The sequence below is a fragment of the Neltuma alba genome, unplaced genomic scaffold, assembly GCF_004799145.2.
Source record: "Neltuma alba isolate B1F8T4 unplaced genomic scaffold, ASM479914v2 tig00011348_pilon, whole genome shotgun sequence".
Lineage (NCBI taxonomy): Eukaryota > Viridiplantae > Streptophyta > Magnoliopsida > Fabales > Fabaceae > Neltuma > Neltuma alba.
The window spans coordinates 501,361-520,488 of NW_021636048.1; positions in this window are offsets into that span (position 1 = coordinate 501,361).

Below are 19,128 nucleotides of genomic sequence, written 5' to 3' on the forward strand. Positions count from 1 at the left end.
TAACAAGTCATGCATTTGCATTATGTCTTGTATGCTTATGGGTGGTGTTTGCTACTGAGATTCTTTCGAATCCCACCTTCCCTTAACAACCCCTACAAGCTTGAAGGAAAAATCAAGAAGTGGAAGTGCAAGATAAAGAGAAGAAACCAAGCATGTCTTATGTTTCCATAACATGCTATGTTATGTAACTATTATGTTAGTTGATGTTATAATCATCTCATGTATATTCGATGATGTTTAAAATGTTTATGGTATGTAAGATGGCATGAGATTATGTATGAAAAGAGTATATGTAATGACAACATGGAAAATGCAAGAAATGAATTTATTTGAAAATGTTGAATTAAGATAGGGAGTTAGAGAGTTTCTAAATGAGTCACGAATTAGTGTCAATGATAAGACAAAGCAAATGAATGAATTTTTCCATGAAATTTGGTGAGTGTTTAGAGCACATCCTGAGCTTTGAAACAAATAGTAGATCACATGAAATGGATGTGTATGCTAAGAGTTATGGCTGTTCAAAGTTGAGGCAGGACTTCTAAAAAACACTATTTTGACCAAATGAATAGTAATCTTTGATGAATAAACTGTACAAATTGGTAAGGTTTAAGTCCAGATTGTTATTTTTTTCCTTGTAGAGAATTGAAAGAGCTTTATGTGAAAATTGGAACCACTCTATTTTGATTTTTCTAGAATTAGTTATGATTTTTCAAAATTGGCCCCCCAAATTCTAGAATTGCAGTGAACTGTAATCGTACAAGTCAAACTTTAAAACTTGATTTTTTAACCTTAAGGCCAATGAATGTGGTTCCAAATGCTTCTGTATAATGTGCTAAAGTATATAAAAGTAAGGTGTGACACCTTTCATGGCCCTAAATACATAAAATATTATGCATTTTATCCATTAAAGCCATAATAGCAAGTAATATTAACTTACTCTATTTAAACCCTTAACCTTAAACATTAATTTTTAGGTCTTCAAGCTAATCCTCATAAAATTATTTTTACATGCTACACCAACATAATTTTGCATTAGAATCCATTTTGATTTCTAATGCTTCCAAAACTTTCTTATCAAATCCTATGCAATTTTTCATTTGAAACTCATTAAAAGCATCAAAATCATACCAAATCCTAACATGGCATCTAGCACTTGCTAATGATAAAGAGGGAAGTAAAACTAAAATGACATTTTGAAATTTAAAAAATGGCAAAAATGCCCTTATTATTATTATAATGCAAAAAAAAAATTAACTACTTGGCTTTGACCACCAATCATTTACTTTGTACAGGTATTGACTGCATTATGATAGGTATCAATAACTTCCATTTAGTAAGTAACAAAGTCACTCTTTTAGGTCATTTACAACTTTTGTATAGGTATTGTCATACATTAGACCATGTATTCTGTTTTCATGAATTTTTGGGAATTGTGAGGAATATTGGGCATAATTTTTAGTTTTGCTCTTTTTTGACTGAAACTTTTTAAAATGATAGTTTGGTTCTTTGCCTGGCTTCATTTCAAAAGTTGTTCCGTCTTTGTTTCCACCACATTATGTGGCCCTTAGTCAGTCCTAAGTTCCTTACCTTTTAGGTGTCATTTATCAAGATATGACATTTCTTCCCCCCCAAAATAAATTTTGTCTTTGAATTTTAAAACGTACCTTAGATGAAAAGCTTAGGATACTTGCTTTTTATTTCATCTTTTACCTCCTATGTTGTTTCTTCCAGAGTTGAATTTTTCTAGATCACCTTGACTAGTGGTACCATCTTGATCCTTAGCTATTGATCTTCTGGTCTATAATCTGCTCTGCTCACACCTCAAAGGACAGATTATCTTTTAATTTAATATTATCATGTTCAACAACATATGTGAGATCTGGTTGGTACTTCTTCAACTGGGACACATGGAAGACATTATGCATCTAACTAAGATTTGGTAGGTAAGGCCAGTCTATAAGCTACAGGCTCGACTCATAAAAGAATCTGAAATAGCCCGATCTACTTCAGGGTTAGCTTTCTTCCTTTAAGGGATCAGCCTACTCCTATGGTTGGAGACACTTTGAGGAATACATGATCCCCAACTTCAAACTCTAGCGGCTTTCTTCTCATATCTATGAAGCTCTTTTATCTATTTTGTGCCATGAGCAGTCTCTGTTTAATCATTTTGATCTATTCTGAGGTCTAATCCACTATCTTCAAACCATAATTTTTCCTTTCACCCAATTCCATCTAACACAAAAGGGACCTGCACTTTCTCCCATATAAGGCTTCATACAGAGCCATCTGATATACTGGAATGGTAATTGTTGTTGTATGCAAACTTTGCCAGGGACAGGTACTTATCCTAGTTTCCTTTGAAATCTAAGACACATACTCACAACATATATTCTAGTGTCTGGATTGTTCGTTATGTTTGTCCATCTGTTTATGGATGGTATGCGGTACTAAATCTCAAGGTAGTACCCATTACCTTCTACATAGCTTTCCAAAATTGAGACATGAAATGATGATCTCTATCTAATACAATGTTTTTTGCACCTCGTGCAATCTAACAATTTTCTTTACATATAAACTCGCTAACTTTTTAGGAGGATAGTTAATTTTCATTGCAAGAAATGGGCCGACTTGGTTAGACAATCCACTATTACCTAGATCGCATTGTATCTTGATGAAGTATGAGGTAATCCTATAATAAAACATATGGAAATGTTCTCCCATTTTCATACAGGGATATCCAAGGATTGTAGAGATCCTGAAGGTTTCTGGTGTTCAACCTTAGTCTTCTGACACGTGAGGCATCTTAACACATACTATGTAATATCCTTTTTTATCTCGAGCCACCAGAATAGCATTTTAAGATTGTGATACATTTTAGTCATTCCTAGATGAATTGCATATTTGCTTTGTATACCTCCTCCAGAACCTTCTCTATGAGATTGTTAGTGGAAGGGATGTACATTCTTCCTTTAAATTTTAACACTCTTTTTGATGATATCTCGAGATCTCTTATTTCTTCTTTCAACATCTTTTCTTGGAGCTCTTCTGCTAATCAATCTTATCTTTACACATTCTTGATTTATTCAGTTATCAAAGTATCTACCTGCAATGTTCCTGCTTCTTCAATCATTAAGCGCATCTGGTGGATAGGACTCCAATCTCTTACATCCTCTAACAATTCATGTTCTTTAATCATTAGTGATGCCACCTACATTACTTTTCTGCTGAGAGCATCGACCACCACATTCACTTTACCCAAATAACTTAATTTGATAATTGCCACACCTTACTTTTAACCCTTATTTTATCTCAATTGGAACCATTTTGGATCATTTCCTATGGTCTTAAGCTGGAAAAAAATTTGAACTTTAAGTTTTCTTAAATTCAGGTTACTATTCATTGTAACCCTTACAAATGCTCAACTTTAGAAAAGTATAACTAATTCTAGAAAAATTAAAATAAGATGATTCTAAGCTCTGTGAAAAGCTCTTGATATCCTCTTTGAGAGAAAAATATTCATTGGCATCCAAAATTCACCAATTAATCTCAGATTTTGTGCAAAATAGTACTATTCATATGATCAATTTTCTATTTTTTAGAATTTATGCCCAACTTTGGAAGGGCATAAATTTTTATAAAAAGCTCCAAATTTAATAACACTTGTTTTAAAGCTAAAAATATGATTTATTTATATGCCAAGTTTCAGCCAATTTCTTATCCAATTGTATAGAATTTTATTGGTCAAACTTTTTCCCTAAAAAGTCAACTTTATCCTAGTAAATTACTATTCTTGGTTATTCTTTCCCTTTTTAATCTATATGACCATTTTCATCACATAGCCCATATGAACACGTGATTACTTGATGATATATTCACATGCATAGTCACTTTGGTCGATAATACAATTATTCAACATAATTTATAATAATTCATAATAATTACAAAATATAATTTCAATGGCACTAGATTCAACCATCTTCCAACATGATTTTCTTTCCTTTCTCCTTACCTTTGGTAGCACCACTTGAGATTCCTATTGATTGTTTATACATTGAGAGGAGTGAGATTTTATGAAAATCTTAGTAACAGGAATTACAATGCTAATACTAAACATGCAAGATATGTTACATATAGATTCATGAATATTCTATGCCATACAAGTATCATCACAATTCACTCATAAACAATACATTGGTACATGTTGCCAAGACATACAATGCAATCAACCAACATATCATTTTCATCAAATAATCTCAAACATAACATAGCATATATTCAAGTAATCATATTAAGCAACAATCAAGTTAACATTGTAAATTGTAAATTATATGTTCCCTCTTTTTAGTCCGACATTTTTGGCCTCTTCAATTCCTTTAGATTCCTCCTTGTTCTCTTACACAATACCTATCAATTCATGCATAAACCCATCCTAAATTATCAATAATTCAAGCATAAACACTAATATTTGACATTAAGCTCAATTAAACCCCTTTTTCTTTGATTTTTGACATAATTATTCCTCCTTCAATTCTTTCAATTTCTTAGTTCATTCCTATATATTTTCATGTAGAATTCAAATTTCAATTCAGATTTACAAAATCACACTTATTTCCTTTCAATTAGACTTGGCTGAATAGGGGGCATTATGTTCCAAAATTTTTATTTTTGATTCCAATGATTTTATACACTTTTCCTTGGTGTTTCCCTACACATAAACACCTTTTAAACTCATTGAAATGATCAAATCACATTGAAACAAAATCCCAAACCAAGAACACAAGGTGGTTGAATTGTATACATAAAATCCTTAACTTAGTTTTTAGATAGTTTTCTTCTAAAAATCCATCCAAACATCACTTAAACATGATAACTCTAACTCATTTTCAAGGCTTCCATCCTTCCCTAACTCATGCTTCACTTGACCAAATTGGACAGCATAGAACCTTATGATTATGTCATGAAATTTCAACCAAAATAACCCTTAAATCCAACCAAAATCAAGCTCAAACTTACCTCACTTAATCCTTGATCAAAGCTTGGTGTTTCTCCCTCAAACTACACGATTAAAAGCCCTTCTTCCAAGTCAAGAATTTAGTAAGCACCTCCCCTTATTGTTCTTTATTTGGCCGAAAATATTCAAACGGGGGGTATTTATAGAGGTTTTTGGCCAGCCTTCCATCTGCATTTGTGGCCAAAACTTGGCCATGTGTCCTGTCACATCTCGAAAAATTTTACCTGAATACAGGGAATTAAAAATTAGAATGAGGGTCAATGTAGGAACTAAACAGTGAGATAAAACAGCTGTTGATGTGACACCCTGATTAGGTCCAGGCAAGCATTTTCATAATTATCAATATAGGAAGGACAAACTGGGAAAAATTAAGAAAAATTCTAGAAAATCTCCAAAAAAAAAAAAGGAAAAGTGTAAATTAGAGGTTTGAAAACTCAATTGAGGCTTGAACAGTGAAATTATTGTGAAAAAAATTATTATAGAATTTCCCGTAAATAGAGGTTTTTCAAGAAAATATTAGAAAATTAGAGGAAAATAATTATTTTAATTAGTTAGAGGCCTCAATAAATTTGAAAAAAAGATGAATAAATCATATAAATATTTATTTGAATTTATAAAATTAGTTTTAGACCTTGGAATCTCAGAAATAAATTTTAGAGAATTTATTTTCCCGCCATGACATCGATAAAGGCCAAATCAGAGAAAATTCAAAATAAATATCTAGAGGTGGCAAAAAATTTTTAAAATTTTCAGATCATATTCTTATATTAAAAGGTGAATTATCATGAAAAGAAATGAATTTTTGGAGGTCTAGAAAAATTGTGGAATGTTCTAGTGAATAGTAACCGATAAAGTTTCAAATTGGTTTGGGATTTTGATTTGGGATGTGAGCCATCTTTTGGGGCTAGCCCAAGTCATTTGTGGGGCCCACATTGTGCCCAATAAGAACCCAATTTTGTTTGACTCAGGAAGAGGCTCATAAGTCACCCGAGATGATCCAAGGTATGGTTACTGTGAATGACTACCTTGTGGATGCTTTGTTTAACTTGGGTGCCAACCACTTGTTTATATCGTATGATTCTGTTAGGTGCTTAGGTCTTGTTGTCAACACATTGCTGTATGATTTGTGTATTTCCACTCCCACGGGAACAAAAATTTTAACTTTTGCTGTTTGTTTAAGCTGCATCATATAGTATGCCCACTGTTGCACGACATTAGATCTGGTGTGCATGCCTTTTTGTGATATTGATGTTATCCTTGGTTTGAACTGGTTATCCTCCCAAAATGTCCTCCTTGACTATAAAAACAAAATATTGATTCTTCCTACCCGAGAGTAAACCCCTACAGCGGAAGTCAAATTGAATGTGATTTCGGCAACTTAAGCGGATAGGTGGTTGACATAGGGTTGCCAGGGTTATATGGTGTTCTTCTCGATGAAGGCAAAAACAAAAGAAGAGATTTCAAATATCTCGATGGTTTGGAAATTCCCTGAGGTATTTCAAATAGAGATTAGCGGATTACCCCCGAAAGGGAGATTGAATTTTCTATAGATCCGTTGCCTGGAACGAACCAGATTTCAAAGGCTCCATATCAGATGGCTCTAAACAAATGGTAGAACTAAAAAAACAATTGGAGGAGCTCTTGGAGAAAGGGTTCATATGCCCCAGTGTATCCCCATGAGGTGCACCATTATTGTTTGTAAAGAAAAAGGGCAGTAGTTTAAGCATAGACTACCGTGAGTTGAATAAAGTAATAGTTAAGAACAAGTACCCGTTACCACGGATCGATGATTTGCTAGATCAGTTGGCAGGAGCCACTGTATTCTCGAAGATCGACTTGAGGTCAGGGTATCATCAATTGAGGATCAAGGCAAAAGATATCCTGAAGATTGCCTTCCGAACAAGGTATGGGCATTATGAATTTCTGGTGATGCCATTTAGTTTGACAAACACACTTGCTATATTCATGGACTACATGAATAGGATCTTTTGGTCATATTTGGATCAGTTTGTAGTGGTATTCATTGATAACATCCTAGTGTATTCTAAATCACCAGAAGAACACAAACGACATCTGCAGATTGTGTTGGGCACGTTACGGGAAAAGCAACTATATGCCAAGTTAAGCAAATGTGAGTTTTGACTGAATGAGGTAAAGTTCTTGGGTCACATGATTAGTTGAGGCGGAGTAGCAATAGACCCAAGTAAGGTAGAAGCCGTGTTGAATTGGGAACGGCCCAAGACGGTAACTGAAGTGATAAGCTTTTTAGGACTAGCAAGGTACTACAGAAGGTTTATATGGGGTTTTTCACGGATTGCCCTACCACTGACCAAGCTCACTCGGAAGAATCAACCGTTCGATTGGGATGCTAAATGTGAGGCTAACTTCCAGGAGTTGAAGCAGAAATTGACCTTGACCCCCATACTAATAATTGCCGATCCTGCATTGCCATATGTGGTGTATACAGATACGAGTAAGCAGGGATTGGGATGTGTGCTGATGCAGTAAGGTCAAGTGGTCACTTATGCCTCACGACAGTTAAAGACTCATGAGGAGAACTATCCCACCCACAATCTTGAGTTGGCAGTGATTGTTTATGCCTTGAAGATCTGGAGGCAATATCTATAGGGACAACTATTGAACTGTATTGTGACCATAAGATCCTCAAGTACTTCTAAGACCAAAAAGAACTCAACATGAGATAGAGGAGATGGATGGAATTGCTCAAAGATTATGACTATCAAATTAAATACCATCCAGGGAAAGCAAACGTGGTAGTAGATGCATTAAGTCGAAAAACTATGTAGGTGGTGTCGTTAATGATAAAGGAACAAGAGTTAACTGAGAATATCTGAGATTGGGATCTCATCAGCCAGATGTGACTAATGGTGGGCCATATTAGCATTACAAAAGCAGAAGCACAAATCATTGAACAAATCAAGAAGGCCCAATAGAGAGACCAACTTGTCGGCATCTTGAAAGCCCGAGTGCTGAGAAATTAGACGAGGGAGTTTGAGATAACTCAGGAAGGGATCCTAAAGTATAAGGGTAGAACTTACATTCCCCCAAACTCAAAAGTTAAGAAGCAAATCTTAGAGGAGGCACACAACAATCGGTACACCATACATCCAGGCATGACCAAGATGCATCGAGATCTTAAAGAATCATTCTGGTGGCCTGGTATGAAGAAAGATGTGACGAACTACATGCAAGGTACCTCACTTGTTTGAAAGTAAAGACGAAGCACCAAAAGCCTGACAGGATCCCTACAACCATTAAGTATTCTGGAATAGAAATGGGATAGCATTTCTATAGATTTTGTGATGGGATTACCTCGTACATTATTAGGTTATAATGCGATATGGGTGATTGTGGATAGCTTATCAGCTTATTTCTTGGCCATCAAGAAAGAATATTAACTAGAGAAACTGGCACGGATATACATCCGGGAAATTGTGAGGTTGCACGAGGTGCCTGAAATGATTGTCTCTGATAGGGACTCGAGATTTCTCCTAAGATTTTGGAGGGCATTACAGAGAGCTATGGACACTAAGCTAAGTTTTAGTACAGCTTATCATCCTCAAACAGACAGGCAGACAGAACGTACAATTCAAAATTAGAGGATATGCTAAGAACTTGTGTCCTAGATTTTAAAGAGAACTGGGATGAATATTTACCACTGGCAGAGTTCACCTATAACAATAGTTACCATTCCAGTATCCAGATGGCTCCCTATGAGGCTTTGTATGGGAGGAAATGTAGTCCTCATTGTGTTGGACTGATTTGGGAGAAAAGATGTTTGGTCCTGACTTGGTGGAACAAACCTCACAACAAATCAAAATGATTCGATAAAGGCTACTCACAGCACAAAGTAGACAGAAGAGTTATGCCAACATACAGAGAAAACCTCTAGAATTTGAAGTTGGAGATCATGTTTTTCTGAAAGTCTCTCCAACTACGGGTGTAGGAAGATCGATCAAGGCCCATAAATTGATGCCAGTTTATCGGATCCTTCCAAGTCTTATCAAGAGTTGGCCCAGTAGCAAACAGACTAGCCCTACCCCCTAATCTGAGCCAGATTCACGACGTCTTCCATGTTTCTCAATTGAAGAAATAACAGTCGAATCCCTTACATGTCTTGAAATATGAAGACATAGATTTGGGAGATAACCTCACCTTTGAGGTGAAATCGGTAAAAGTGATAGACCGGTAGATTAAGCAATTGCGAAATAAAGCTATTTCGATGGCCAAAGTTGTCCAGAGGGATTTAACTCAAGAGGAGGCTACATGGGAAGAGGAGGACGACATGAAGGCCAGATACCCAGAATTGTTCAATTAAGGTATGTTTCTAAATTTTGAGGACGAAATTTATTTAAAAGGGGGAAGAATTGTCACATCTTAGAAAATTTTACCTCGATATAGGGAATTAAAAATTAGGATGAAATAAATTTTGATGTGAAACTCCGATAAGGTCCGGATTGGTATTTTCGTAATTATTGATCTAGGAAGGGTAAAGAGGAAAAATTGAAAAAAATTCTAGAAAATCCCAAAAAATGGGAAAAATATAAAGTAGAGGTTTTGAAAACTTAATTAAGACCCAAACAGTGAAATTATTGTGAAAATAAATTATTACCGAATTTCTCGTAAACGGAGGTTTTTCAAGAAAATATTAGAAAATAAGAGAAAAATAATTATTTTAATTAGTTAGAGGCCTTAAAAAATTAGAAAATAGATAGATAAATCATATAAATATTTATTTAAATTTATAAAATTAGTTTTAGGCCTTGGAAGCTTAGGAATAAATTTTAGAGAATTTATTTTCCCGCTGTGACACCGATAAAGGCCTAATTGGAGAAAATTCAAAATAAATATCTAAAGGTGACAAAAAATTCTGAAAATTTTCAAATTATATTATTATATTAAAAGGTGAATTATTATCAAGAGAAATAAATTTTTGGAGGTCTAGAAAAATTATAGAATGGTACTGGTGAATAATAATTGATAAAGTTTTAAATTGGTTTCGGATTTTGATTTGGGATGTGGGCCATCTTTTGGGGCTAGCCCAAGCTATTTGTGGGGCCCACATTGAACCTAATAAGGGCCCAATTTCGTTGCCTTGCTCCCTACACCAAAAATTAATTAAAATAAATACAAAAGGGATAAATGCTTGGAAAAATCTAGTAATTATCTACTTGTTCAAATATGACTTCTTCTAGCATTTGATGACTACCACATAACCCCCATGAGGTGGCAAATTTTGGCCAAACAGGGAGAGGGAAGGCAGATCAGATTTTTCTATATATACCCCTTTAGAAAATACAAATAAATGTTGGAAAATTGGAAAAACAAGGGGAGACTCTGGTACTATAGCTCCAGCTCCACTTGGTCAAAATCCTTAAGTGTTTTAGGCAAGAAATCATCCAACTTATATCAAGGAAGTATCAAGGTATGCTAAAAACCCTCTTCTCCCTAAGTTTCAACCTAATTAAACTAGAGTTTTGGCTTGAAATCTCTTGTCAAAATGCTGCCTCTTTTCGGTTTGAGTATGTAATGGTTAGGGAAGGACATAAACCTTAAATATCAAGTGGAATAAGCATGTATAAGTGGTGTATGGATTGATTTTTGTAAAAAAACCAAATTAGGATTTAAGAGCAAGAATTTGGCCAGCTACTGTTCATGCAGGAGCAAATTGTTTTGGCTTGATTTGATAATTCCAATGGGTTTAAACATGTTTCTATGTAGGGATATATTGTTGGAAAGTATTTAAAATCATTGAAATAAAAATAGAATTTTTGAAAGTTATATACCCCTATTCGGCCATGGTGATTTCAAGGGGAAGGAGTTTGATTTTCAAAAATCTGATTCTATATTTGAGTTCCTCATGAAAACTTGTGTAGGAATAAGTCATAAGGTTATTGATTCTGAAAGGAGAATTATTTTGTTAAAAATTCAAGAAAAAGGGGAAAAATTGTTAAGTTAAAGTTAAAGGATCCTATTTAAGTTGTTTGGTTATTAATATAACCTACATTTATGCTTGATTTAATAGGCTTTGTGAGGAGGAGACAAGGAGAACCATTATCCCTTAAGGAAACCAAGTCAATCAAGTGATAAAAGGTAGCTTTGAATTATAATTCGATTGTATATTTGCTTGTTTCATGTGATTTGTTGTTTGCTTGGATTGAGGAACTTGTGTTGTGGTTTTCGTTAATTGAATAACCTTAGTTTATGCTTTGGCTAATGTTGGGATATTAAATGGTACAATGTCAAAAGGATGTGGAAGGAGGAAAGAGAGGAATAAATTCAAGAAAATGGAATTAGGGGATAAAAATATCCTAAAAGAGGCTAAAATTGTGACACATAAAATAATGAGCAATTGTTAGAATTTGGGCATAAAATTTTACAAGCAAATAGATCTCATTTTTATCTTTAAATCAAGTGGTAAACCATCTAATTTGAAGTTGTGTACTAAGAATTATGTCCTTCCAAAGTTGGGATAAAATCTTGAAAATTCGAAAATTGATCATATGAATAGTGCACCTTGTCGATTTTTCTAGTGCTATTCTGGATGAAATTGAGCCTAATGAATTTTTTTCTCTATAGAACTCTTAGCAAATTTTATATGAAAATTAGAACCACCCTGTTTTGATTTTTCTAGAGTTAGTTATGAATTATTAAAATTGGCCCAATTTCAAATGAATTGTATCCGAACAAAATTAAAAGTAAAATATTGAAGTTAAAATTTTTGATCCAGAAATACTGGAAAACACTTTATAATGATTTCAATTAATGTATAATGATATAGAAGGAGGTGTGACATGTCCTCCTAATTAAGCGTCAAATTTTCTGATTGGTCCAAGTGTCTTGATTCTAAAATATTCTGCTAATATTTTGACTTAAATTGGGCCTAAACCTCTCTAATTATGGGCCCACTATTTTGCATGAAGTTTTGGGCTTTTCTTGGCCCAAAATGAAGCCTAAATCTGATTTAAAGAGGAAGGAAAAGTGAGGCCCACACATAAATATCAATTTCAAGCAAAAATGAAATTTATCAGTTACTATTTAATTGTAAATTTTCATAATTATTATAGGCCTCCAAACCTTCCTTTTTCTCCATGAAAAATTTTATTTTAATATAAAAATGCATTCTGAAAATTTTTTGAATTTTTCTCCACCTCTAACTATTCATTTTGAATTTTCCCTGAATAGGGCTTCATCGGTAAGACTTTTGGAAATAAATTCTCTAAAATTAATCCTTATACTTCCAGGGCCTAAAATCAATTTTTTAAATTTAAGCAAATATTTAGATAATTATTCACACAATTTCACCTTTAGGGCTTCCACTGAGGTTCCGAATCCTCTAATTTACCTTTTTACCTTTTTCTAAGAATTTTCTAGAATTTCTTTCAAATTTTCCTATTTTGCCCTTCCGGACCAATAGTTTCAAAAATATTAGTTTGGGTCTCATCCGAATGTTATGTCATGCTGGCTTTGTCAGCCAGTCTACCTTTCATATTAGCTCTCAACTTAATTTTTTATACCCATTGTCAGGGTTAATTTTTACGAGATGTGACATGTTCTCTCCCTTAAATAAATTTCGTCTTCAAAATTTAAATATACCCTAGATGAAGGGCTCTGAGTAACAACTCTTCATGTCGTCTACCCTTTCCCATGTTGTTTGTAACAATGGTTATCTCCAACCTGTTACTAACCTTTTTAAACTCAAAATTTAGTAATACTAATCATGGTAGAAAAGAATCTTAATATAATCTTTGAAAAGGCTACTATGGTTATAAAAAGAAATTTTGATTTGCCAAAAAATATTAATCATAATAGAAAAGATTTGGGCTAATTATTCAAAATGTCTATCATGATTATAAGAGTTTTACTAAACAAATTGTATAAAAACCGTGATTAATAATATTTTACAATAACTGGGTCTTGGGCTTTGTGAAGCTCAGAACGTCACAATTCATCTCTAAGCCCATAACATGATATTTTCTGAATGAAATTCTTTCAAACCAACAGTAGTCAACTACTTTCAAAAGTTATTGTGGCTTCACAACTCACCAACACAAGCAACCCAGCAACAAAAGTAACTAAGACCATAAGTCTTAACTAAATCAAAGTATGCAAAAAGAGTTATATGTGGCAATATACAATACTCATCACATGACAAAAAGAAAGCTATATAAGATAAACCTGATAGCTAAGCCTCTGCTGCCTTCCCTGACGGACCAGCCCTAGAGCTATTATCTGAAAATGTTAAACCACGGGGTGAGACAAAAGCCTCAATAACCAACAATCCTACTTATCAGGCATACAAGTAAGTGCTTGAGAGGTGTCAAGTAGAACAGTTACTAAAATCATGACATTCACAATTGTCACATAATTACACACACACACACATATCAAAATACAATATCTCACTCTCAATTCCACCTTATCTCCTCACACCTTATTTCCTTTGACTGAACCCATGGGCTAGTATCGTCCCATGTGACTGGTAGTTCAACATAATAAGCTCACCGATCAAGTGATATGAACAGGCTAAAATCCACAGAGCACAAGATCGGACCATGGATTCCCCCTCTAGTCCACTAGCGGGGTGTCATACGCCCTACAATGCATGACAGGGCCAAAGGATCAATCAATGTACATTTGGCGTCCTCCCAACTTATTACCTATATAATATGTACAAAATTCACCCCCTTATTCTCCCTATAACATGTCTCCCACCAATCAACGTTCACCATCCCCTCTCGTATTTATATTCATGAAAATAGTCATTTACCAATAACATAATAACTTTCACATTTACCAAAATCGAGATTTCAAAATTTCAATAATCAACATTATTCCTCAAACCATTTCTCAATAAATTCTTGTTCCACATGACAAATTTATAAATTCATAATTTCATACTATTTTTCAATAACATAAAGTATCTCAAGGCAATTTCAACAATGATGCCTTTCATTGCTCAAATAATAATTCAATGGCATTTTAAGAATCTCATATAATTCGAAATCACTCACAAACATCATACAAGTTAACAAGTGGAAAGTGGTTACCTTTCACCAAGGCTACAAAAAGAATTACTACAAAGTCAACCCCGTGCTTAAACCAATAATCCAATAATTAATCTACACCATTAATATAACCACAAATTAATATAATCACATATTTTAATTCATTAAGCTTATATATATAGTTAAATTTCTACTTTAATAATTTTTATTTTAAATTCCCCCAATTCTCATAACCCAAAATTAAGTATTTCAGAACTAACTTATAAATTTTTCTAATAGGCTAAAATATTCATTTCCATCCTCTGGATTATTTACTTTAATAAAAAGAATTCTCCAAAATTCTTAAATATGAAATTATCATATTTTAAATTCTAAAAAAATTCTGTTAAAGTTTAAACGTCAAAATAAAATCATCAAAGATTCAATAGTAACTCAAATATTTATAAATAAATAATCTACTCAAAATTCTAATAGTGTAACTACTATATGTCTTTTTCTTCACAAATAATAAAATCTTTTAGCTAAAGTAATTATTTTAAAACCTCCAGTCATCCAATAAATAAAACTAAACTGATTAAAATCTTAATAATATGTTAAGCAACTCAAATAAATTATTTAACATAATTTTGATCGGGACACATGATATATCTCATAAATAACAGATTTTTCAACTAAATAAATTAATTTAAATACTAAAAACAGACAAATGGACAAATCTAAACTGATAGAAATGATCTACTATAATAAAGCTACAATATTATGGTTAACACTCATCAAAACTCAAAACCTATACCATATATAAGTCTCAAAATTTTTTCTAATTACTATAATAATACTGTCATTAGAAAACTTAAAATATATAGAAAATATTTATGAGGAAAGTTTGATGAAAAGAAGTAATTTTATGTACCTAAATTATCTCCAAAGGTTGCCTTCTTGTTCACAAAGACTGTTGATATGCTTGTCTCTCTCTCTCCCATACTCTTTCTCGCTTTCCCTCTCTCTCTCTCTCTTGTGTTCTCATCTTCTGCATCCTACTCCTTCTTTTATTTTCTATTTTTCAACTATCTCTCCCTTATTTTCTTCATTCTTCATTTATTCCCCCTCCCCAAAAGTCCTTCTTCCTAAGTCAATGCTCATCTTTCCACTGAATTCGGTGGAAAGATTACCCCTTTCCTTTTTTTAATATTAAAATATTATTATTTTATTATAATAATGAAATATATTTTTTACTTTTTTCTTTTCTTTTTTTTAAATCCTAAAATAAAATTTAGGATATTACATTGTTTATATTGTGTCAAACCTTTCCAAATCACCTTTGATTGTTGAAATGATCTTAGTTCATAGCTACTTAATTCATCGATCCATGATCTTTATCGGCTTTACTCCTAACATCAAGTTGTCTTGCATCGCGATATCCTCATATTCAAAGTGTGGGAGGGATCTAGCTGGTACTTTTTCAGTTAAAAAAACATGGAAGATGTCATATAATCCAAGATTAGGGGATAGGGCTAATTAATAAGCTACCAGCTTAACTTTTAACACAATTTGGAAGGGTCTTTAGTGTTAACTACTTCACCTTAGGGGTTTGACCCATTCCTGTAATTAATATCTCCAATTACAACCTCTAACGGCTTCCTTTTTAGGTCCGCATAACTTTTCTGCCCACTTTGTGCCGTTGACAATCTTTGTCAATTATCTTTATTTATCCTCAAACTTGATTTATCATCTTTAGATTGTAAACTATTCTTATTCTTAGTTCAGTCCAATACAGTGGTGATTAGCAATTCCCGCCATATAAGGCTTCACACAAAGCCATTGATATGTTGGAATGGTAACTATTATTGCAGGTAATGTCTACCTTTACCAGGTGTTTTGGCACATTCAACCATCCTTCTTTTATCTCAAGGGTCTGTTTTCTTTTTTGTGTTTTTTTAGCCTTTTCATTTCACAATTAGCTTGCCTTAATACATACTGTTTAGGACTTATATATCTTGGCCTAGTCAACAACAATGGTATATGTGAAAAAGTCAAGGGTACTTTCTTTGTGCTAGTTAACCATTGGAGGGGGCTTTTATATCTTAAACTCATCCCTGTTCATCCCGTTATCAGGCCTTAAGAGGAATCACTCACGGCTTAGTGTGTCATCTCATGCTCATATCTTAAGAGGCATCACCCCCTTGGCTTAGCATCTTCCCTTTTATGCTTGGTCTAATATGAGCTTGGGAGCTACTGTGCTCTATTGTAAGCTTTTTCAGGATCTACTGTGATCCAGGAATATCATCCTTGTCATCCTCGTTATTATTATCATCATCACTATTACCATTATTTGTCATATTAAGATCTTTAGGAGATCCCAGACCATGGGACTAAGTGATAAAATAAGTTATTAGTAGCTGTTTCACCCAAGAGGGGGGTGAATTGGGTGATATATAAAAATTTGACTTAATAAAATCAATAACTGAATATAACAATGGAGATAAGTAAAGAAGGATTTGACCAAGGATGAACAAATGAGTAATGACACAGGGGATTATACTGGTTCAGTCTAAACCACTTAACCTACGTCCAATCCTCAGAGCACCTCTGAGTTTTGCACTAATTTTCCAAGATTCAATGGGCTCTTGGTGTCATAGTACAACAATTGAGTCTCTCTCTTAATCACTCCTCCTCACTACCCGTAAGGTTACAACCCCTTAAGAGTCCACACTCTTCAATAACTCACAAATTTGAGTAAAAGAAATTTCAGACTCTCTCATAGAGTATAAATTCTAAACACTGAAATTCAGTATAGAAAACAGAGTATTGAATGCAATAGTAAATTTCAACAGATGGTAGCTTGTGAATTCAATACTTTATTCAATGCTCTTTGATGAAACATTTTGATCAACTAAATAATGTGATTTCCCATTGAATTTAAATGCTTTCATGTGGAATTAACTTTAGATTTCCAATATCTGATAAGAAATGATGCTGTGAGAATTTGATGTATCATTGCAGGATTGAAAGGGATTTTCTCTAATTCTGGAAGTATAGGTGAAGAATGGACAAAATCTAGAAAGATGTAGCCAAAAATCTTGAATTAGGAGTTAAAACGTGGTGTTTTGAATCTGGTTAAGAGCTGGAATCATGTGTGGTCTAGTGTAGCATTCTGTGAGGAAAAACTTTAAGTAAAACGCATAGTTCGATGGCCAGTGAGTTTCAAGAGACTGACACATGTCCTGGGCTTTAGTAAAACATACAGCTGAAGGCAAGGAAGTTTCACATGTTAAAATACAACATTACAAGCCTTCAAATGGTGGATAATGATGTGAGAAGGCGGAGGGAAAATTTAAAAACAGATCCAGAAGCTTCAGAAAAATGGATCTAAATATTGAATTCCAGCATTCTCATTCATTCTCTTCTTTTCTTCACTTCTCTAGATTCTCTCAACTTCCAGATTCATCTTCTTCACCTTTTTCTCTTCTCTTGCGTTTTACCATGGAGATTCAGAGGAGATTTGGCCAGATTTCCCCCATCAACATGAGCAACTAAGCCATTGATTCCTGAGGAGCTGTGATGGATCCAGAGCACTGATTGTCAAGGAGATTTCGTTTTTCTTGAGTTTGTATTTGTGTTTTAGATTTGGATCTTGTTATAAATCTTTATTTTAAATTCATATATATAACTCATCTTAGATTTCATTAGGTTCTGCTACTTCTGAGTTGTGATGTGTTTAGAAGTTATAATTTCCTTTTTCTGAGTAGCTTCAATTCAGTTTCTGATTTGGTTAAGTCTGGAACTTAATTGTTGTGATAAATCTGAGGTGAATTGGTTAATCTTCATCTTGGAAACTATCTAATTACATCATTAGAGTTGATTGCAGACCTACTGTTTGATGAATTGCCTAAGAGAAATAGAAATTTGATTTTAAGTTGTAAGGAAGGTGAAATCACAGATCCAAGGGAATTCACTTCATTGATATCTCTTTCAAACTCTTTTCTGCATCTTATTCTTCTCTTATTCCTTTTGAAAATCAGTTTTCATAAATAACAATTCATGACAGAAACTAATTCCAGAAGCTACCTCCTTCTTTGTTAGTTTAATTTGTAACTTCTAATTAGTTTAACTCCAAAAGACATTAAGGCTCCTTGAGACTGACCTCTAGTTGACTCATCTCCTACCTAATCCAGAGTATTAAATTTGACCTTTGAATGACAAGAGATCAAATTTTTGGCGTCGTTGCCGAGGAGCTTTGTCTCCTTGGTTTTCAGCTAGTTAGTTGTTTTTTTATATTATTATTGCATTTTTTTGGGGTGTGTTTGCTTTCTAGTTTGATTTCATTTTACAGTAGTTTATTTTCTGTCATTGTTTCATTACTACATAATTGTTTGGTTTCTAGAACATATTAAAATCAAAACAGAGAGTTTGGTACTTGCTGTGTTTTCATATTGAAAAAGGCTGCAATTTGAAGGTAATTCACTTATCTTCCATCTACATTTTGCTGATTGCAATCTACTCCTGAATTTGGATAATTGCTTGTTGAATCTGGACAATTGTCATGGCATTGTAGGAACAACAATAGTGAGTTTTATCCACTGGACAAAGAGATTAATAGGACACTTAGGTGGATTAAAAAGGCTAAACAACAAGTAGCTACAAGTACAACACATTCAGAGCATTCTACACAGTCAATCTCCACTGCATCTTCTAGTAGTGTACTTGATTCTCTTTCTGATTCTGAACTTGTTGAGGGTGAGTTTGTTGATAATCAATCACTTTGTGATGGAGAACCAAGGTAATCAAGCTAATACAAGGAATAATGGGATTGGTAATATGAATAAAGGAAATAGGGTGAATAATGAAGAGGATCATGCTGAAAATGTTAATCATAATATACCTCAAAATGCTAATGATGATAATAGGAGCATAAAGGAAATTAATAATTCTACCATTAATTGTCCACCAAGAGGATTTTATGTTCAGGATATTAAATTGAAATCAAAGGTGCTTTAATTAGTTCCTTACCAAAATTCTATGGACCTGCAGGTGATGATCCCTATCAGCACTTGGATACTATATATTCAGTCTGTTCAGCAATGAAACCAC